Source organism: Numida meleagris, chromosome 1, assembly GCF_002078875.1.
Source record: "Numida meleagris isolate 19003 breed g44 Domestic line chromosome 1, NumMel1.0, whole genome shotgun sequence".
In the NCBI taxonomy this organism is placed as follows: domain Eukaryota; kingdom Metazoa; phylum Chordata; class Aves; order Galliformes; family Numididae; genus Numida; species Numida meleagris.
In genome coordinates this window covers 78,967,882-78,990,910 of record NC_034409.1, presented here as the reverse complement: position 1 = coordinate 78,990,910, position 23,029 = coordinate 78,967,882, and the positions used below count along the sequence as shown (strand labels likewise).

Here is a 23,029-nt window from a genome sequence, read left to right as displayed (position 1 = left end):
GATGAAGTAATAAACCAGTCAAATATTTCCTCAAATCAGACTCCAGAGTCTTAGCTTCCCATCAGACAATTTTCTAAGTCTTCCCATCATATCTATTCCACACAGTACCAGTAATTCTCCTTTCCCTCCTCTTCTGTTGAGGTAATTAATAATTAATTATTATTAAGAGGAAAAGGCTGAGGGGGCCAACTCCCAGTTTTGCAACCAAAAGACCAAAACCAACACTAATTATAATCACAGTCATTTTTCATCCTGCTAGGCAAAGCCTGGGCCTATGCCAAAAGGTTGTGCATTTGCTTCTGACTATCTCAGGCTAATGGAGCAGGGATGGATGAGGAAATGCAGCGCATTCTCATGAGCATTAGAGGGAGCTCATATGAGGCAAGGCAGAAATGAAGAGGTTTGAGCTTTTGGAAACCTCTTTTGAGAGCTCATCAGAGGAACCATAGCAGAACTGACTGCTTCTGACTTCTGCTAATACCTCATGCTGAATATTAATGATAAACATAATAAAATATGTATATAGTGTAATAGGAATGAAAACGTGTATGTAGCACCACAGATTTATAATACTGCTTTATATACACATTCAGACAACTGAGTAGCTGGAGCCTGCTGCAAGGAATAACAACAAGGTCCCTCCTCTGGATGGCTGGCATAAAGTATGAGTAGGTTTTCCCCCCACGTCTGCTGCACAGCGTTCATTTCCCTTTACTTTCCAGTGCTCCATGTAGTTACAATGTCTGGACAAACTTAACAGTTTCATCCATATGATATCCTGAACACCTGGAAGTATTGATACTGAGAAGTTGGGCTAAGGAGCAGAGTTGCTAGTGATCAGTTACCCTCTCCCAAGAGAGGATTCTCTATCAACAAACCAGTGAATTGTAGTGACTCAAGTGTCTCCAGCTGACAGTCCACAAACTACGTCCACCACTCCTGCTCTACAGCTGAGTAGTTCTAGCGTCTTCGCCACCATGGCTCTACATAGAACAATTCCCAACAGCCCACATCAGAGGGATGTTTCCCCATGCAAAATGTAGCAGATGGGGACATCCTATTCTAAACCTTCAACATTCACCTATGGAAATTGGCATGTGAGAAGCCTGGAATGAAGTTGGAGAAAAGAGTACAGTCTGAAGAGGTTGTATTGGTCACTTTCCCATGGTCTCCAGCAAAGACCACATTAGGTCTTTGGCCGTTGTACCTAAAGCCCTGCAGTCTGTTTCCAACTATATCATTTGGAATAACAAAAGTAGTTTATAGGAAGGGGCAACTTTTCTTATATTGCATAGCATCCTTCTCTCTTTGAAATTCAATCACTTTTCCCCCCACATGCCTCATGCTTCACTCATTGTTCATCCTCTCACGAGCTTGCTTTGCCAGGACTGAAGACCACTGTTTATTTTGTATGGCCTAGAAGTAGTGATGTTGACAACTAGGATGGATTAAACTTTGAAAAAGTCTCTTTATTTTGTTATTGATAATGACTAATTACACTTAGACCTTGCAATAGCATGTGTACCATACAGAGTTCCTCCACATTGTGGGTAGACCTGGACTTGGGCCCCTGTGATGGGGGTCCCTTCATGAGGGAAATACAGATTTCAAGTACTACTAGAAGAGAACACGAGAACCAGAATGCCTTCCATAATGCCTTTATCACAGTTGTTTCCGAACTCTTCCTCTTTGTAAGAAACCTAAGATCGGTGTGATAATCTTATTTGAATGGAACTGCTTTGCACACTGCTTTTGTTATCCATACCATTAACCCTCACATAAAAGCAGAAGGAACAAGAAGGACTCTGGAGGTAAATCAGACAACATACATGAAAGCAAGAAAAAAAAAGTAATACTTTAATTTACTGAATGGCAAAGAGCCACATTTCAGAAGTGTCGTGGACCAAGAGATTTCTATCCTTTTAGAAGAAAGGCTCATTCAGAGAGGTGGTGCAGCCCCAGGAAGTGAGTTTGAATATGGATAATAGCACCCGTATGTTCTGCCACAAACCTTCTGGATGCAGCACAAGTTGCTTGACTCTCCATGACTGTTTCTGCTATTTCACAATTTCTTGAAGCAGACAAAGCTTCAGGATGCATAAACAAGAGCTGTTAGGCAAAGCTTGTAGAGCAGTGGTAAAAAGTAATGATTATGGTAATAACATAGTGTAGACAAACCATCTTAGAACGTGTTTACAAATAACACCACTACTCCATTAAGTTGCTTCAGACATCCCCAGCCCCGTAAGGTGAACTTGTTTATCTAATAGACTATCTCTAGGGGTCTGACCTGTCTCACTGAGCTGCTTCAGTTTAGGATTAGGCCCCCCCATGGGGCTTAAAGCTCTGGAAATTATTTAAAGTGCTTGCAAGCAAATACACTGTGCCTATCAAGCAGATCCCCTGAGACAACAGGAACACAGGAGGAATTCTTCCTGTGGTGACTCTGACAGTGATCTTGAGAAAGCACCACAGGAAGCAAACGACTCCTCACCTGAACACAGCTAGAGTTGTCTACTTCAATTTTCTGCTCCGATCTTCAGCCCCTTTGCTTGCTGCCTCCCCAAGGAGCTGTCGGCAGCAGTACCGCACAAGGGAAACATGGCTTTTTTCAGTTGTGTCCATAGACTTTGCCAACTCAGCACTTATTCTGAGTTATTTTGTTCTGAATGACTCTTAAGTAACTTAGGTACCAAAGGAATATGGGTACCATATTCCAAAGTATTTGTAGCTGAGGCTCAATGAGTTACCACACTAACTGAATCACAGCAGCTGCCTAAATATAAGATTAAGACTGCTGAGAGGATATTCTGCTGTATGTGGTAAATGAAGGAAAGGTGATCCTGCAGTGAACTGCCCTCCCCCAGAGGTTACTGCCCAGTCCTTTCCAGCAGCTTTAGGATTTGTTACATTAAATTTATGGTAAACCAGACCATCTAGACTGAAACAGAGGGGAGTAATGGAAGCAGTGAACACCAGTCTTTGACCAGTTCAGCTGTTTGCTTAACTGCCCATTGCTCTGCGCCTTCAGCCCTGAAGCAAACTAAAATGTGTTTACTGATACAAGTGTTACGGCAATAACTCACTCTTCACATTGAGTTTAAACAACTCATGCTGAGAGGTCCACTAATTTTTTTAAAATTGCTTTAGGTATCTGAGGGTGCAAGACTCTCCTCTTGTTTGGGCCGTTTTGATTAGCCTTCTAACACGAACATCACCCCAAGAGCACATGCAAAAGCAGTTCCCACAAGAGAGGGGAAAGAATGAGTTTAATCAGCCAGATCACTTGCGTTCAACAGTACAAGTTTCTTGTTCAAGCTAGGACACAGAAAAACAACCCTCACCCTTAATTAGCAAGATGAATTCAAAATGCAAGAGCAGGTGAGTCTGGCATCTAGTCTAGATCTAAGATCAGACAAGTTTGATAGAAAAATCTATGCACACAACATATACCCAACGGGATACATGCAGAGCCCCCAGAACACAAGATGGAAGAATTTCCATCATCAAAGCAGAACATCACAGACAGCTGCAGGCAGCCTCAGGGCAGGACACAGTTGCTAAGCAACTCTTCCATGGGTTGGATGTCGCATCACGCAACCCCAACAATACCAGGCACATAGAGGATATTTTGCATTGGGGTTCCAATAGGAACGCAGTTAATGAAGGGTTTGTTTTCCCGTATTTCCCCCACCGCCTCCTGTGCTTCACTCCAAGCATCTCCAAGAACTCTTTTACCAATAATCCCCTTCCAAAAAGATGGTTGGCCATCAGTGGAAGTGGCATTTGAGTGGACTGATTGCCCATGGCATAAATATTGACACCAGGGCCAAGGAGATAGTTAACATTCCCACTGGTGCAAACAGGGAGATGTTTTATCCTGGTAATGTTTTACATGTGCATACTTCAACAAAAGGCATAAATTGACAGTAAATGACCAAACAGAGAACATGGCTAACGCCAGCCAGAAAATAAGACAGCTCTTCCTACCCACTCCCCAAAAGAACAGTGAGCTTTTTTGTTATTTGGGATAAAATCTACCTTGTTCAAGCTGAGAAAGGACAAAAACACACAACATTCAATATTTTGAAGGCTGTTTTAGGACATTCCACATTTTCTCCTAAGTGCTTGGTTCCTTGGTTCTACCTATCTGCCCAGGAGGTTAAGAGGAGCTGCTCGATTTGCAGAGAAGAGCTTCCTGAATGAACTCTTGTTTGAGTGGTGGGTGACCTGTCAAAGCAGATTGTCAAGAGAAATCTACCTACAAAGACTTGAGAGTCTGAGTTCAGCTGGGCCTGGAAAGATAGCACCCGGACAGCATATCTGTGCTGCCTTTGCAAGCTTTGGCAAAGCCCACACTTCACTGTAGAGCATCTCAGCTCCAGCAATCCAGCATTTCCTGAATGGATGATAATTTCCTTCTGAAGATTTTTTTTAACAGCTCTTGCTACACACATACGTTTTCAGTACTACTCCCATCTAAGTCATGGATGATTTCTTCCCCAGTTACAACATTTTTCTGGGCTAAAGCAGAATATAAAGGTATTTAAAAATGCCTTCTGGCTTTGGGGAACAACTAAGACTCAAGTGACCAAGTTGCTGACAGCACTGACAGCAGTACCTTAGTTCTTTCACAAAGAGGAAAAAGAGATGGCTGCAAGTTGCAAATATTAGCATTCATTTCCTCTGCCCTGGGAGAGCTAAGCTATCTTGTCTGAAGGGTATTTATATTTCCATAGATCAAGTTTTATCTAGTGCTCTGTAACCACCATAAATTCTTTCACGCCATCCCTAACCTACTTTTGCTTGAATGTTTCTGTGTAATTATTCATCGGCGCTCACAGGCCTGTTGTGCCAAGCACACACTCCCAGGCCATTAAAGACAAAAATACTGAGCACCTGTTGCATTTAACTTCATTTTGTAGATGAGCAGCTGAGGTTCTAGGATGTTTCATCAGGTGCTTGAGGTCTTTTGGGATGCTCATGGAAATGCTGGACACTGTGTTCAGACTGTCCTCAGACTGACAGTACAGCAGAACAGTGTTTTTCCCCAGCGCAAATTATTCTTCCTGAACTGTTTTACTGTGAAACATTATTAATGAGCTGTTATCCATTAGAAAGATAACTGGCCTCCATTTTGATGTTCCTGGAGGCCAGCGGAAGGGCCAAAACCACCTGCATGGCCAGAACCAAGAAGAGGGCAAACCCTCCATTTTCCTCCTTCTTGTTGGACCTTAGGCCTCAAGAAACAAATACCAGCAAGCCTACCTTTCAGCAGCTCCCTGCAGCTGTCCGTCGGGGTGTTCATGCAAGTCTGGGCCTCTGAGAGGTTTTCCAAGCTCAGGGTGCTTTCACAGGACCAAGCTCCACCTTCCTGCTGAGGGCCTTATAGCTTTTCCAGACTCCAACAGTTCTAGACTTTTCTGTTACTGAAAAGATTTATTCTGTCCCTTGGGGACAGAACAACAACGTATCTGGACAGCAGGCAGGCAGCCTGCAGATAAAATGCAACTTCAGTCTTTCAGCTGAATTTGTTTTGCCTCCTTTTATTTTCATTTACAGCAAAGGCTCTAGAGCCTCTAGAGAGTATAGAGAGCAAATGTTGGGGGTGGGGGGGAGGTGAAGAGAGACAAATTAAGATGATAGATAGAATTTGTGTGTAATAGTGCATTATTTATTAAGACAAGGTCAACTGAAAAACATTCCTGCCCAGGCAGGCAGAGAGAAAGGAGATAACTGTTTTTAGTTCTCTGTGTTCAATAGTGCTCCTGTCCCAACCTCAGTGCCAGATGCACTTTCTGCAAACCAACGTGGCCACAGTCAACCATGTTTACATGGAACGTCTGAGGTTACATGTCCAGATTACAAAATAAAGTCAAAACATTTTCAAAACTCACAGGCACATCCAAAATCCCCCTACAGGCTCAGCCTCATCGAGCACTTGCTGTATGAGCCTGCTCTGGAGAAGCACAGTAAAAGCCACATTGGAACATTAGGGAAGATAGACTTTAAGACAACTTTAGTGATCTTATGGTTATACTTTTTCAGGAAAATTCAGAAGAGGAAGAAAATTTTCAGTTAGCATTGGAGATCTGAGGAGTTGAGCTCCAAGTTTTCCCTTTTTACCTTGGGCAGAGAGAAGAGAATTCCCTGAAGCTATTGACAGGCCAGCAAAAGGATAGCTCCCTTGAAGCTATGTGGGCTGTCAGTTTAAAAGAGTCTTCGTTTCAGTCTCCCAAATACAGCTTTTACTCTCCTTTCCAATACCATTCTCTAAATTCTCTTGGGGTAACACAGAATATAAAGCTATCAAATATTTTGCTAGAGCCCATATATGTTTTATCTGTCCTTTGTCTTCCAAATTTTCATTCTTCCAATACAAAAAGCACTTGCATTGTCAATGGCTTTTTCTGTAAACTTGGACTGCCTATTGCTTACAGTTCCATTATCCATGAGCTTTTTGGTGATTTTCCAAATATTCTATCATTCTGTTGAGGACGGAAATTAGATTGAAAATATGTTTACTGAGGGTCACTTTTCTTGACATCACCCACTTACTTTAAGGCTTTTAATTTCTACTAACATCTCCCTACTTTTTCAGACATAATTGCCAATATTGCAGCAAAGTAAAAAAAACTTGCTTTATGTATCCTAGTACACACATATGGGCACCTGTACAGGTGTGTTGGTCAGCTGATTAGTCCCTCTAATCTTGAATGAATTTGCTGATGAACTTAGTTCTACAACACAGCATTCACCCTGTCATTCATCTTAGCCAGTCATTCTGCTATCATTGTAGCCAAAACCATTCTGCCACTGCTCCCAACTACTTCTTCCTCCTCTTGAATCTCTTAGGATCCATGCTTCCTGCAAAAATGGACCATCTCCTGTGGTCACCTGCCAGTTCTATTATGAGCCTTTTTATAGAGACATCTTGATGATCCAAGCTGGGCCAGACAAGGGACGAATGGGTCCTGAAAGGCCAAAGCATCCTGCCCAGAACTGACCTATAACACATTGTTGCATGCTTCCCACGCCTGCTCTTTAAAAGCAATTTACAGCTTGTCCTTTTTAATTTTAACACTTTTTTTTTTTAAATCATACTGAAGATGTTTTTGTGGAAGATGGAAATAAATCCACAGCTTCAGATATCTTTAAGCCATCATTAATTTTTTTTCCCATCCTCATTTTCTAATAGACCTACTTTCTCCCTACTGCTACTTTTTTCTTCTGATCCATTTGTAAAAATATCTTATTCTTCTTTAACCCATTAATTTCTTTCTTTTTCTCATCTACCAAGCCATGCCTAATCCCTCTGACGACACATTTTATCAGCTAGAAATTCATCTCGTTTCTTTCTATTATGAAGCATTATCTCAGCTGCCTCTCTGAAATCGAAGCACAACAGATCTCCTGCACTCACTTTTATCATCTAGCTAAGACTGATTCAGCGAGCTAATGCCACCAGGCTCACCTGAATTGTCTCACTGAGGTCAGGCAATGAAATTTGGAAGGATATTCTTAAGACATTTGTTCAGCAAGGGGAGTTAAAAGCTCACTTGCTGTTTCCGTTTGGAAAAAAAGAAAGGAGGGGACAAATACAGTGGAAAATGCTCCAAACTGGAGTTCTCTTTATTCTTAATTGAGAGAGACAGTGCCTAATCCTCTTGCCCTCCTTTTGCTTACAAAAGAAAGGAATCTGCACAGAAGCCCTGCAGATCATTTAAGGTCTTCTTAGGCCCTGGAGGAACAGCAGAAACCACAGGATTGGCACAAGGGTTACTTGTAGATGTCAGGTTCATCCTCATGGACGTTTTCCCTTCTGCGAGCTACCCTCTCCCAAACCAGCAGATTCTCTGTGGCTTGGATAGAGCATTTTCATGGGAGGTGCCATGCCATAAAGTGCTCTCCGGTGGTGTTCATGAGGTGGGGGACTGAGGAGTGTGTATACAGTCCATCATATTGAAAAGTAACCCTGCCAGAGGATTAATTATGTGATTAGGAGGAAAGAAAATTGAGCAAAAAGAGCATTTGAAAATATCCGTCAGTCTTCCATCTTCCCCTCTCTTTCACTTATTTGAAAACTCAGATAGTTACTCTCTGGATGTTTCGATAAGACCTTCTCTTGTTTCTTCCCCCCCCACATCCCCTCACCCCCAAGCAAGTGCGATTTGATTTTTCCTCTCCTCCCTGCTTTGAGGTGTGCACTTGTGGTTATCTGTTCAGTTCTATCTCCCTGCTTGTTCATTTTCTATACAATTCCTTTATTCACCCTCCCTTCAGCCAAATAGATTTTTTAATCTACCTTGTATTTTAAGTTGTCTTGATATTGTTAGCCCTTGGGCTTATGAGACTGTTTTTAATACTTTCTCATCCTCTCTGTGCCCCATCTTTTGGCTCATACTAAAGGACAGGTTTGCATTCCCTTCTATCTACTCCATAATTGATTTGCAAAATTTTAGTATCCTTTGTAGAGCTACAAGAGCTGCAAGAGTAGATAGAAACTACCACATCCAACAACCCATTTCAAGTTAGGGGGTTGGCTTCCCCTCCATAATGAACTAAACTGGAAGTCCAGGCAGAAATGTTTCCAGATACATCATTTGCTATAGACAGGATGGACAACATGAAATAGATTAAGTTGTTCATTTGGGTATGGCAAGATACATAGGAATCTCACATACTCTTGAGAAATGGATACTTGGGTTACATGGATGCTGTTTGCATAAGTAAATTTCAACGCCTGCTTTCAGTCTACAACAGAAGCTGCCTCTCTCCAATCTTCCATTCCTCCAATTGACCACCTGCTCACAGGTCTATGACTTCAGTTTTACTTTTATCTCTTGCAAAAGAATTGCAAAAAGAAGAGCACTCTGAAGTATTTCTTTGCGAGCAGTGCTTTCCCTCAGCAACATAAATGTTTCAGTAAAAGACAAAAACTTGCTGTGCTTCTTACATACTTGAAAGCTTTTCCATTTCCTGACTAATGGTGTGATCTGGCTTTTTAGAGTTCTGAACTTTTTTTTAAACAGTATGTGTGACCACTTCATAAAACTTCCTTATTTATTTTTACCACATTTTAGTACCAAAACTTCATTGTTTCTCTGAAGAGGCAACTGATATTCATGACATGGCTTGTTTCTTTGCCTCATTTAATTTCAACATACTCCAGCATGAGTAAACCAGAATATATAATGTCATGGTTCCAAAAATAGCAATTTATTTCTCAATAAATCCAAACCAAATTCAGTAGCTTGTCTAGTAGGTATGTCTAAAGAGGTTTACTTTGACCAGCAGTTGAAACATAGGTTGAGACCCATCAGTGAAGTTGAGTGCCTTTCATTTCTGTGCTTTTGCACACCTCCACAGTAATTTTTGGCTCTCAGGGTACTAATGAAAATAAAAGCTCTGTGCTTTACTCTAGTAAGCCAGTCTTACTGTGATGATGCTCTGATAGAAGTGAGTTAGATGGAGGAATATTTCTAGTCTTTTTTAAGCCCTTGAAGGCTGAAAGATCAGACCATAAAAAAAAAAAAAGAAATCTACACAAGCAGCAGTTCTCTCTAAAGTTCTGATGACAACTGTTACCCTGTCCACTTGAGATATCATAAAAGACCTTCAAGAACAGTTATTTTTTCAGTCCATTAAGTCAATTATTTTGACTTCCCTTCAGCTTATGTTATAAACTAACTGATGTCCTGTCTTCAAGCTAGTGGGACCAAGGGAGAAGTGGGTGGTAGCTATTCCTCTCCACTGTGCAGCTCTTCAAAATCTGAGCATCTCCTTCCTTGCCTGTTTTAATCAGGTTGTTTTTTTTTGTTGTTGTTGTTTTTAACACACACTAGCTGTTCAACTGCTGTTGTTCAGGTGGATGTAGTGTGATAGATGAACACTTCTAACATTCTCAGCTTTCTTCCTCTGCAGTAGGATCTGGTTCACATAATGAAATTTCAGCATTCACAGTAACTAGTGCCTTCCCTTTAGAATACAGTTATGGCCAAGTTTCTGGAGTTCAAAATATTAACCAAAGGAAAAGACAAGATTGTCTTGCCAAATGTTTGCAAGTTCTAATGTTTGAAGGAACCCATTGTTTCGCATCTACTTGGTGCATAGACCATTCTGTATTAAGATCGGTAGCATTGCTTTGGTCTTAAATCCTTCAGTGATTTGGAGTCCAAGCTGGCTGGACATGGAAATTAATCCTAGAATACGTAGCCTATTTGAAGAGGTCAGGTTAAGTTCCAGCATGCCCATCTAATAATGATCACTGCAGAATCTCAAAGCACTTTCAAAATATTTGCTAATGAATCCTCACAGCACTCAAAGCTGATGAGCATTATTTGAAACATCCAGTTAATAAGAACAGCTGCAGTGATTGGACCAGGCTCATATAGTTTGCTGGAGACAAACAAGGAGACAAGCAAATGTCTTGATACTTATCTCCCAGATCAGTATATGTAGGAAGAGCTGAAGTTTGTCCTGCCCAGCTTGGTTGAGCCACAGCTCACTGCTTCAAGGAAGATAAATTTTTGCCCTGTATTTGCTAAAACCATACCGGTCCTCTGTTCATCATGCTGTAACTGTGAGATCGCACTTACAGAACCACTTAAAAAAGAAAGGTTCTTAATGAGTTTTTGTTTTTTTGTTCCTCAAAATGATAAACATTTCTTTTTAAGACCTAGCTTTTTCCTCTTGAAATATAATGGGTCTGATTCATATAAGTATCTTAGGTCAGAAGTTCTACACCAGAGATAAATCTGTCTCAGAGAAAAAATTTGCATCACCTTTTTGATCCATTGTAATACAACAATTTTCTTCTGCCTTAGCTCACTCTCCCCCCCACACATACTGTTGATGATATTTTCCTTTATTGGTATTCTAGTCACATGTGTTACTCCATCAATTTTCTGTAATGCCAACTAAATTATCATTGTTTTCATGCATGAGAGCATCTCACTACTCCTACTTCACTGTTTTCCAGATTCTTGTTTTGAGACACTGAGGAGATAGTTTTGCCAGTTCTCTCCACAACCTTGAATCTCACTTTCCTTATAGCTCGCGTTCCATTTTTCTTAGTCCTAAACAGAGCTAGAGACTTTTTCAGACCAAACCTCCTTCTCACATTTTGAGCACTCCCCTTAAGCTTTGACAGCAATATATATGCTTTATGACTACCTGTAGCTTAGCTTCCCCTATAGTTGTCCCATTGAGAAATCACTAGTGCCCTCCTCCACCTATTTTCAGCCTAGATGATTTTCCACCTGTTGGCACCGGGAAAGTCAATTGGGCTTCCACATTCCTGCCCCTTCTCTGGCACCACCAGCCCTGAGAACCAGAAAGCAGCATGTAGCCCAACAAGAACCTTCAGTGCCCTCTTCTCTTACCCACTTCTCAACCACATCATTTCCCATCCTCTCCCACACTGCTGCTCTGGTTCACTCATTTACTTTACCCTCATATATTATCTCCTTACAAGTCTTGGTTCTAAACTACTAGAGACTCGAAAGCTTTACATTCTCCATTCCCACACTGCTAGTAAAGTCAGCGAAGGAAATCTGTGGAGATCAGAGAAGACCTAGAAATATATACAGAATCATAGAACAGTTTGGATTGGAAGGGAGCTAAAGATCATCTAGTTCCCGCCCCCCACTATAGGCAGGGACTCCTCCCTCTAGACCAGGTTGCTCAAAGCCCCATCCAGCATGGTGTGGAACACCACCAGGGGCAGCATTCACAACCTCGCTAGGCAACCTGTTGCAGCATCTCACCACTCTCACAGTAAAGCATTTCTTCCTCATATCTAGTTTAAATCTACCCTCTTCCTGTTTAAAGCCACTTCCCCTCATCCTGTTGCTACAAGTCCCTCCCCAGCTTTCCTGTAGGCCCCCTTCAGGTACAGGAAGGCCACTATAAGGTTTCCTGGAGCCTTCTCTTCTCCAGGCTGAAGAGCCCCAGCTCTCTCAGACTGTCCCCACAGGGGAGGTGCTCAAGGTCTCTCATCATCTTTGTGGCCCTCCTCTGGACCCACTCCAACAGCTCCATGTCCTTCTTGTGTTGGGGCCCTCAGAACTGAACACAGTACTCCAGGTGGGGTCTTGCAAGAGCAGAGTAGAGGGGCAGGATCACCTCCCTTGACCTGCTGGTTTTCCTTCTCTTGATGCAGCCCAGGATACAGTTGGCCTTCTGGGCTGCAAACACACACTGCCAGCTCATGCTGAGTCTTTCATCAACTGACACCCTCAAATCCACTCCTCACAGCTGCTCTCAAGTCATTGTCTGCCCAGCCTGTATCTGTGCTTAGGATTGCCCCAATCCAGGTGCAGGACCTTGCTCTTGGCCTTCTTGAACTTCATGAGGTTGGCATGGGCCCACCTCTTCAGCCTTCTCAGGTCCCTCTGGATGGCATCTCTTCCCTGTAGCATGTTGACTGCACCACCCAGCTTAGTGTCATCTGCAAACTTGCTAAGTCTGCACTCAAACTCCTTGTCTATATCACCTACAAAGATGTTAAATAGCAGTGGTCTCAGCACCAATCCCTGAGGAACATCACTCATCATCAGTCTCCACCTGGACACTGAACTATTCATCGTATCTCTCAGAGTGACCATCCAGCCAATTCCTTCTGCACCAAGAGGTCCATCCATCAGATTCATTTTTCTCCAATTTGGCAACCAGGATGTTATGCAGATCAGTGCTAAACACTTTGCACAAGTCCAGGTAGATGACATCCTGCCATTAAACCCTCCGTAGACCCTCCAGCTTCTTCACCAGTAAGAATGCTCCTTATGCAAGGATACCAGGGAGGAGTTTGCCCAGTTTTGCCTTCACTCGTAAGCTGATGATGCAACTAAAAAGAAGAGATCAGTATCATGGTTACTTTCCCTACCAGGACTAATGTTTTATCTCTGCTACATAGCCACTGGGGTTCCTCTGATATCCTGTGAAAGCTTCAGGCTTTGCTTTGCAGTCACCCGCCAGTCCTTTTCCTTTATTCCATCCATCCATGACCTCCTGCACTGCAGAGAAAGTATTTGCATCTCCATGAAACTGGCAATTGGAAATTTTAATACTACTAAAATAATTTAGTCTGTACTACAGGTAATTTTATAAACAGTCAATATTTCCTAGCCTAAATGACAGATTTATTACTGCATATTATTTTATTATTGAGTGTAATCATATCCCTATGCTACTGAAATCCCCTGGGCATCCACAGTGCTCTAGAAGTAATAAATAACTAATGCACATGAGCGCAGAAGAACGTTGCTAAGGTGAATTTAAGGTTGCAGGCACACACTAGTGGTGTGGGTGCACTCTCAACACTAAAGTTAACAAGATGTTTGCAAGCAACAGAACAAAACCATTCTCATTTCTTACACATTTGTGTCTCAGATCCCACACAGCCCCCACAACAGGGCTGTTCCAGATATTCTCTCATCTCTCCTCTGGGTGTGCTTTACCCGCGTTGTCTCCCTATAGCAGTTAGCATAAATTAAGCCTAGTTGTCTACAGTGTTAAAATTCAAACTTTAATTAACCTTCCAAGATTAGGGAATAATTTAAAATGTGAAAGTTGCAAGAGTGTCAAGAACCATTTGATAAGATAAGCAGATTGAAAGCACCACCTGTGGTGACAGTTCAGGCAGAGTGGTCTAATGGACTAATCAAGAATTAGATAACCTCTACCAAAACCTAAAACTTGACAGCATCTAGAGTTGCTGGAGGAGACATCTCAAACAACCTCACAACCCAACACTGAAACTATGTGTAGAACATCTGGAGCTGCTAAGAGCCATCCAAATTTTCTTCTGGGCTGCATCATCTCTCCATCAGATGAGAGAAGCTGTATAACTCATGAAAATGCATATATATGATTCTGTCAAAGACTATTTAGTCACGTGAGTATCACTGGATCCTAAACAGAAACTTCTCTGCCTCCGTGCACACATGTGCAGCATCCCCAATCACCTCACCAAAGCTCAGAGGACCAGGAAAACCCACCTGATAAACATGTGGCTAAGCGACTGGTGCCACCACAAGAATTTTGACTTTTTCAACCATGGCACAGTTTACTTGGCATCTGGCCTAATGACTACAGGTGGGTCCCACTCATTTCAAAGGGGTAAAAGGATTCTACCCCAAGAGCTGGCTGGACTTGTTTAGAGGGCTTACTGCTGAGTATGAAGGGTGAAGGGGATTAAACCAGGACTGCCAGAGATGAGCCTTAGAGGAGCATGCCAGGGTCAGAGATGAGACCAATAGCTCAGCTGAAGTGCATCTACATCAGTGCATACAGCACTGGCAACAAATGGGAGGAGCCAGAAGCCATTGCACAGCAGGCAAACTATGAATTAGTTACCGTTACTGAAACACAATGAGATCGCCCTCACAACTGGCATGGTGCAGTGGATGGCTATAAGCTCTTCAGAACAGATGGGCTAGGAAGGAAAGCTTCTTGCAGTTTTCTAGGGATATCTGCACCCTCTGCTTCCTTGAAGTGCCTGTATACCAATGCACACGGCATAGGAAACAAACAGGAAGAACTAGAGATCTGTGTGTGGTCAGAGGGCCATGATCTCATTGTGATCACAGAGACACGGTAAGACAGCTCACATGACTGGAATGCTGTCATGGATGGCTATGTTCTTTTTAGGAAAGACAGGCTGGTGAGGCAAGGTGGTAGAATTGCTCTTTATGTGAGAGCACAACTAGAATGTATTGAGCTCCACGTAGGGATGAATGATGAACCAGTAGTGAGCATGTGGTTGAGAATTAAGTGGCAAGCTAATATGGGTGATACTGTTCTGGATGTGTACTACAGGCCACCTGGATCAAGAGGAGGAAGCTGATGAGGCCTATTACAAACAGCTGGAAATAACCTTGTGATCCCAAGCACTAGTTCTTATGGGGGACTTCAATCATCCTAATATTTGTTGTATGAGCAACTGGGCCCAGCACATGTGGTCCAGGAGATTCCTGCAGTGCATTGAAAACAATTATCTGATGCAGTTGGTGGAGGAGCCAAAGAGGAAAGGTGAGCTGCTGAACTTTGTTCTTTCTAACAGGGAAGGACTGACTGGGGATGTGAGGTTGGGGGCAGTCTGCGATGCAGTGATCATGAGATGGTAGAGTTCAAGATCTTGTATGGAAGAAGCAAAGCAATAAGTAGGATTTCTACCCTGGACTTCAGGAGAGCTAACTTTGACCTCTTCAAGGACTTACTTGAAAGTATTCTATGGGCAAGAGCATTGGAAGGTAACGGGGCCCAAGAGAGCCGGTCAACACTAAAACATATCTTTCTCCGGGCTCAAGATTAGCGCATCCCTAAAAGCATGAAATCACAAAAAGATGGCAGGACACTATGTCATCTCCAGCTGTGTAGATCTGGGGGTAGAGCAGTGGAGATTGTGTACCTTGACTTCAGCAGTGTTTGACACTGTCTCCCACAGCACCCTTACAATGAAGCTTAAGAAGAATGAGCAGGCAACAAGGTGAACTGAGAACTGGCTAACTGGTAGAGCTCAGAGTGTTATGATCAGCGGCACAGAGTCTAGTTGGAGGACTGTAACTACTGCTACTGTGTTGTTCAGGGGTTGGTATTGAGTCTGGCCTTATTCAACATCATCATCAATGATCTGAATGAAGAGATAGAGTCCACCTTTGGCAAGTTTGGTGATGATACAAAGCTGGGAGGAGTAGTCAACACACCAGAAGGCTGTGCTGCCATTCAGCAAGACCTGGACAGACTGGAGAGTAAGTTGGGCAGAGAGAAACCTAATGAGGTTAAAAAAGAGCAAGTGTAGATTCTTGCACCTGGGGAGAAATAACCACACGCATCGGTAAAGGTTAGGGGCTGACCTCCTGGAAAGGTCCTCTCTAGAGAAGGACCTGGGTGTTCTGGAGGACGACAGGTTGGCCATAAGCCAATGAGCCAGCAGTGTGCCCTTATGGCCAAGAAAGCCAATGGTATCCTGGAGTGCATTAAAAAGAATGTGGCCAGTAGATCAAGGGAGGTGATTCTTCCTCTACTCTGCCCTGGTGAGGCCACATCTGGAATATTGTCTCCAGTTCTGGGCTCCCAGTTCAAAAAGACAGGGAACTCCTAGAGAGAGACCAGCAAAGGGCGACAAAGACGATTAAAGGTCTGGAACATCTCCTGTACAAGGAAAGGCTGAAACATCTCGAACTGTTCAGCCAGGAGAAGAGAAGGCTGAGAGAGGATCTCATCACTGTCTATAAATATCTGAAGTGCGGTAGTCAAATTGATGGGGGCAGACTTTTCAGTGGCATGCAGCACTAGAACAAGGCCAACAAGCACAAAGAGGAACACAGATAGTTCCATACAAACACAAGGAAGAACTTTGCTGTCAGAATGATGGAAGCACTGAAACAAGCTGTCCATGGAGGTTGTAGAGTCTTTTTTTGAGATAGTCTAGACCTGTCTGGACACATTCCTGTGCAACCTGCTGTAGTGAATCTGCTTTAGCAGGGAGTTGTACTCAATCTCTAGAGGTTCCTTCCAACTACTACAATTCTGTGATTCTGTGAACAAGAGACAGCACATGCTGTGTTTGCTATGCACATGCTGATAAGACCACAATGGACAAGTTACACTTCAGCTTACAGTCTTTTCAGCCCACTTAAGGCTGTGTCCTCTGCACAGCCTCTGATTTTCACAGTACTTAAAGGAACTTCAACTTTTTTTTTTTAAATCCTCTCTTCCTTTACAAGGTTTAGCTGAAGCCAGCCAACTGATTCCTGAGAAGAGCAGGATTGACAGGTTGACATACAGGCTGATACCACAAGTGCCTGTCCCTTGTTTATTTAAGAAACTGGGATATAAAAAACCGGAAAACTTAGAAATCCCAGTTAAGGTGAACCACTCAGACCTCTACTGTTCAAACTGCTTTCCTACACAATACCTTTTTATCACTTCCCTTTCACTGAAGAGTTTTAAAGCTCTGCACCAGCAGGCAGGGAACTATTTGTTATCTACTCCAAATAATAAGCGTACTGCTTTGTTACTGCATTAACCTTCAGGCTTTTTCAGGTAAGAAAAAAAAAAACAAACAACTTAAATCTCCCAATCAGGAAAGATGAGGTTTATCTGCAGAGGCAGGTAAGTGCTGCATGCAGGAGCACTCAAAGCAGGGCACAAGGTGGAATTGTCAAACTTAACCTTGCAGGCTGCTAAATACCTTCCAGAGCAGCTGCCTGACCTCAGCAGCTGGCAAGGTCAGAGCCCTGCACAGCACAGGGAAAGACTGCCTTCAGCATGCTGTTTGTGTAAATGAGGATGTATGTGCTGTGTATGACTGTAAATAGAGCAGTAAGGCTTCTCATCCAAGCTTGGAATATTCCAGCTCTTTATAGTTGCACAATGGACTAGAACTACTTGCAGCTACATTCAGCTCTTTTTGCCTCATTCCAGTGACTCTCCACAGGGAAAATAGGACAACAATCCTTTATTAAGGCATCTCATCTCTCCGTTTTCTTAACTGTACTGCTTTTTGAAACACCTGCACACATTGCATGTTCAAACCACACCAGTGAGCCTGCAGTACAAGTTGAGCAAGAGATAGCATGTTTGTTACTATGAACAGGTGCTCTTCCTGCTCACAGCAGGAGTGGAAACTGGTATTTCCAGGAAAAAAAAATATCCAAAAGGGAAGGGAAAGGTTATTTAAGAAATAAGGCAAAACATTTAATCACAACCTAATTAAATGTGAATATTTTGCCTTTCAGAGGCTTGAGGCCACTGTTCTTCCTACTGGATCGCGTTCCTTGGCTGGCCTGCCTCTCCCATGCCACACAAGAGCTTGAGAGATGATGGAAAAGCTGTTTTGTGGGTGTTCCTACTGCCTTGCTTCCTGCTCTAACATGCAGTGCATCACAAAGCAACATGGAAAAAACAAATTCAGGATTTTTCCTCTTATGGATCAGCATGAGGGTGTTCTGGAACTTTGTTTCCTCATGTGTTATGGAAGCACCCATGTTACTACAAAGGAGAATACTGCAATTTTGACCTATTTGTTAATAGGCAAAAATTAGAATTTAAGAAATATTAAAAATTTAAAGCATCTTCTATGAGCTGAGCAGTCAGTTCAGTGGGATTTGGGTGTCTAAGCAAATAGGGTCCTTTGAAGAGCTAAGGCATAAAGAGCTTTGAGGTCCTTGAATGAAAGAAGCTATAAGTAGCACAAAGAATCATTGGATACACAGGCAGGAATTGTCATTATCATCTTATTTTTTGATAGCAAAGCCCTGTATAACAGTTCAACACATTAGGCATTAGCAGAGAGATAAAATATTCCCTAAAATAGGAAGCTTCCTTTAGTAAGGCTCTGAAAATTGCTGAGCTGATGGAGAAATTCATATCTTCTTAATGCATTTTGTATTAGATCCTTGGCCCACTGGTATATTATTCCTTGGAGCAGAATTGGGGGAAAAGTTCCATAATAACAAGTGTTCAGTTTTGTCACGTTCACACTCAGAAATCCTGTGCAATACACTAGGATGTGGTCCCTATGAAGAGGTCAGAACTGGCTCTGGGCTGGCTAGGGCAGAGAGTCTCCCTTCCAACCCCCCGTACCTCCTGCAAGCTTAGCACAGCTCATAAAGCCAACAAAGAGCCAGGAGCAAGAGAAAGATGCATTACAAGAAAGAAAGCAAGAGGGAGATATTTGAATTTCATAAGACAGGTTAAACCCGCAGGGCTGAGAGAAGCAAAAACAACTTATTCTGAATAAACATGATATGGAAATTGCAGAGATAAATTCATGCTCCATTCTATCTAGGAAGCTATAGCACAAGTTGGTATGAGATGCCATCAGGAAAACACTGAAAACCTGAAGATGATGGAAGCTGTCTCACCAGACAGGTCTGAACACAGGACTTCCAGTTCCCATAAGTCACGTATGGTACAAGAGGTAATGGGATAGTGATCCCTGCCATTCAGAGGCAGCTCAGCCACCAGGCTGAAAAGCAAGTGCCTACAGAACACATTAGATTATTTGTGTTTTCTAAGGATTATACAGGTAAAAGGCAGATACAGATAGCACTCTCCCTCACAGTCTCTAAGTCTACTTGAGAAAATCCAAGCAGGAATACCCACTGCTGCATTCCTTTGGCCATGGCAAACCGTGGCAGGAAAGATGCTAGCAAGCGAAGCAGCAGGGACACCTATGGGGCAGGGCTTGGCTTTCCATCCCAGCCTCCTCTCCCTGGTGAGCAGGGATGCTGAATCACCAAGCCTAGGTGCTACAATCTTGTGAGTGGGAAAAACACTAAGAACAGCTGCACAACATGGAACAGACTTACTCTGCATTGAAGCATCATGTCCTTGTCCCAAGCTGTCCCTCCTCACTGTGACTGATGGTCTAGGCAAAATAGAGTGAATTTACACCTATTCTGAGTGCATAAAGGTATTTGACAGATGAGCTCCAGAGAGCCTAGCTGATATGATTTAGGATGTTACCTCTCCCCAGCTGTCTGCCCTGTCCCTCTGCCAGAAGTTACTGCCCCGGCAGCATGTACAGCAGAAGAAACGTGCGCTTGCACCTTGAATACTCGAGCTGAGGCCGGCGTATTAGCATAAACTACCAATGAAGGGTGGGTTTGTGCTAATACATCAGCTGAAATCTGCAGCCACTGGAGCACGGGCATATGTCACATTCTGCCAACTCCTCTCCAGAAAAGGAGCAGGAAGGACAGCTGAGGGTGGTAAAGTCATATGTGTTGGGTACATCCAGTCATATATACAGTACTCTGTGATGAACACACTGTTCTCAAGTCCATTTTCCTAAGGCCTGGTAATCTCCAGACCCACTGATGCACAGCCTGGTGAATGACTATCAGACATTGTAAGACAAGCAATCAATGCTAAGGAGCACGCTTCAAGTGGCACATGCAGGGCAGGGAAGGAAGGGAGGCTTCAGTCACTCCCCCACAGACCTCTGAGACCAACTGGAAGATTGCCAGCTCGCATCCTGGCTCAGTAGCATCAAGAAGCTAGATAGATACCACTCAAATATAATTTCAAAACAGCAAACTAACAAATAACTGGAAAAACTCCAAGAGCAAAAAAAAAAAAAAAAAGCCAGGAAAAAAAATCTAGTCTAATATCTCTTTCTGCTATCAGTTTCAGTGATGCATGTTTATGCTAAATGTTTCTTTATCTCATACAGTGTAAGACTTGCCTTTTACTGAAAATCATTTGTGCTTCGGAAAATCCTGTAATGCGCTGATTTGCTTTGCCTTCTGTTGTATGCTCTCACTTTGTTTTGTGCTTGTATCTCTTGCTTATGATCTCTCTGTATGCTGAAAATCCTGTACAAACATTTAGTGAAATAAGCAGCCCTTCACTCTTTCTAGCAGAAAATTTGCCACTGCCTCACACAACATCTATTTTGACTTTAATTTTAAAATAATGCCTGAATTTCCAGACTAGATCTTTCCTTTCTTAGATCCTATAGTGATGGGTGCTTAACAAAAGTTTATCTAGATAGAATCAGCTGTAATCGGTTTATGGCACACTATCATCTTCAGTCAAAAGACTGATAAGTTGTCTTACAGCATATGGAACTCATTTTTCACTATGATTTAGAGATTTAAAATTTTGTAAATGTAAGGACTACTAGACCATCTTTTCTGACACTGTGAGATCATTTGGAACAGTTCTAAGCTGGAGACCACAAAGGAAGTGCCGTTGTAATAGTAGACACCAACGGAGTAGAACTCCTCCAGAACCTCCTCCAAAGATTCAACATGGCCAAGTGCAAGAGCACTTGGGTCAGAGCAATTCCAGATAACATGTACATACTGGGAAAATAATTCATTGAAAGCAGCTCTGCAGAAGAGGACTTCATTCAGGAGGGTCCTGGTGAATGAAAACCTTGACATGAGCTGACAGCATGCCCTTGAAACCCAGAAGGCCAACAGTATCCTGGGCTGCAGCAAAAGAAGGGTGACCATCAGGGTGAGGAAGGTGATTGTCGCCCCTTCTGCTCTGCCCTTGTGAGGCCCCACCTCACAAGTAGGAGTACTGCAACCAGGTCTGAGGCCCCCAGCACAAAAAGAATGTGAGCCTGTTGGATTGGTTCCAGAGGAAGACCACAAAGATGCTCAGGGGGCTGAAGCACTGATGTTAAAGCACACATAAGATAAGGAGGTGATCTGAGACAGCCAGCACAGCTTCAACAAGGGCAGATTGTCCCTGAGCAATCTAGGGGCCTTCTACAGAATGACACTATCAGTGGACAAAGGAAGGAGTAACTGACATTGTCTACACGATCCCATACCCCATCCTCATCTCTAAATTGGACTGCACTATTCAGAGGATAAATAATTGGTCACAGCTAGAACTACATCAGGCTGTCCTGGGCCCCGTCCAACCTAGCCTTGAACATCTCCCTGTCCTGAGCTGTATCAAAAGAGTGGTGGCCAGGTCTTGGGCCCCCAGCACAAGAAGGACATGGACCTGTTGAAGTGGGTCCAGAGGAGAACCACGAAGATGCTCAGAGGGCTGGAGAAGAGGGTGAGGAAAATAGGAGGAGCTGGGTTTGTTTAGCTGGAAGATGGGACAGCTCCAGGGAGATCTCACTATGGCCTTCCAGTACTTGAGGGAATCCTATAAGCACAAAAAGAGACCAACTTTTAACTTCTTGTTATTTTTCACATCCCTCAACAAGTTCTGCATGTTGGCTTTCTTGATCCCATCCCTGCACATCCAGCCAGCATTTCTATATTCTTCCCAAGCCACCCATCCCTGCTTCTAGTGCCTGTACATTTCCTCCTTTTTCCCTTCAGCCCAACCATCAGGTCCTTGCTCAGCCATGCTGGTTTCCTGCCTCCTCTGCAGGATTTCTTATGCTGGGAGTCCTGGAGCTCTCCCTTCATAGAGCAGATTTGTCATCCCAATCCCAGTCTATGGGTAATTCACCCTCACCTCCTTCATTTTCTTTGCAAATTCTGTTGAAGTCCAAATGGTTTTTAACAGCAGTGTTTACACATGCACCTCTCTGTGAAATCTCAGCTTAGACAAATTAATTTTCCCCTCCTTAAGTAACCTGATTTTGAGTACCCAGCTACATACTGGAGGCCACAATGACTTCACTGATTATAGTATCTATTCATCGTAACCAATTTCATCCTTTTATTAGGTATAATTAGATTATCACAGTGATTGGAGACTCTTCCTTAAGAAGGTTACAGATGTTTCTATATTTCATTTAGACATGCAAGAGCTCTGTTGCGACAAAGCAATATTTTACTTTTTGGATGACAAAAGCACCAAGGCTGTACCAGTTTGGACTGGAACCAGAGGACTTTGAGGCTACCCCAGGGGCTTGCAAGCAGGGGAAGTGTGAAGCCAGAGCTATAAATTTAATCACTGTTCATTGATGTGGTGATGCTGGGTGTATTGATGTATTTTATTGCTAAGCAGTGCATTCTCCCTGTGTTTTTCCCCCCTTGAGCAGATTAACTGTAGATTCCAAAATAGTGTCCAGCAGCAACATGCATGCCATTCTGCTTTCACTTCACTTGCCTCCCACATAAAAGAACAGCTGTGAATGTCAGCTGAGGCTGATTTCTCTTGCACAATGGCCTATCATTTTTGTAAAATAAATAAATAAATGGCAATCATTCATTTTTTCTTCATGGATATAAACACTTTGGGTCAAACTCAAAGTGACTGAAATGATATTGCATTTTACCACTGGTTGATAAGTAGTTGTAATTTACAGGCCAATAGAACTGAGTAGATAGAAAAGCAACTACCAAGCAGAATTAAGATAAAAAACCTCCCACTCTCATTTTGTCTTGCACCTTTCACTGAGCTGCCTTTGCTCCTGCATCATTTATTTCCTGACTGTACAGTCTTGTAAGTTACACTAAGTTGCTGCCAGAGAACATACAGGATCTTTTATATCACCTTTGAGCAGTGCCCAGTTACACAAGGCAAGGCACTGGAATCACTGGTTCAATCCCAAACATGCAAAGAAGCTTCAGTGAAAGTAGGCACAACATTC

The 23,029-nt window shown here is 42.9% G+C and overlaps 1 long non-coding RNA gene across 2 annotated transcripts in view; it reads right to left on the bottom strand.

The window, feature by feature from the left end:
- Positions 1–23,029, bottom strand: part of LOC110399467 — an 81,616-nt gene that overhangs the window by 42,177 nt on the left and 16,410 nt on the right. The window contains exon 3 of one of the 2 annotated variants that reach the window (XR_002439219.1): positions 7,612–7,975. The exons of the other annotated variant lie outside the window; for it this stretch is intronic. This is a non-coding gene — a long non-coding RNA (uncharacterized LOC110399467). Of the gene's footprint in view, positions 1–7,611; positions 7,976–23,029 lie in introns of those variants that run through there. 2 annotated transcript variants of the gene reach the window in all.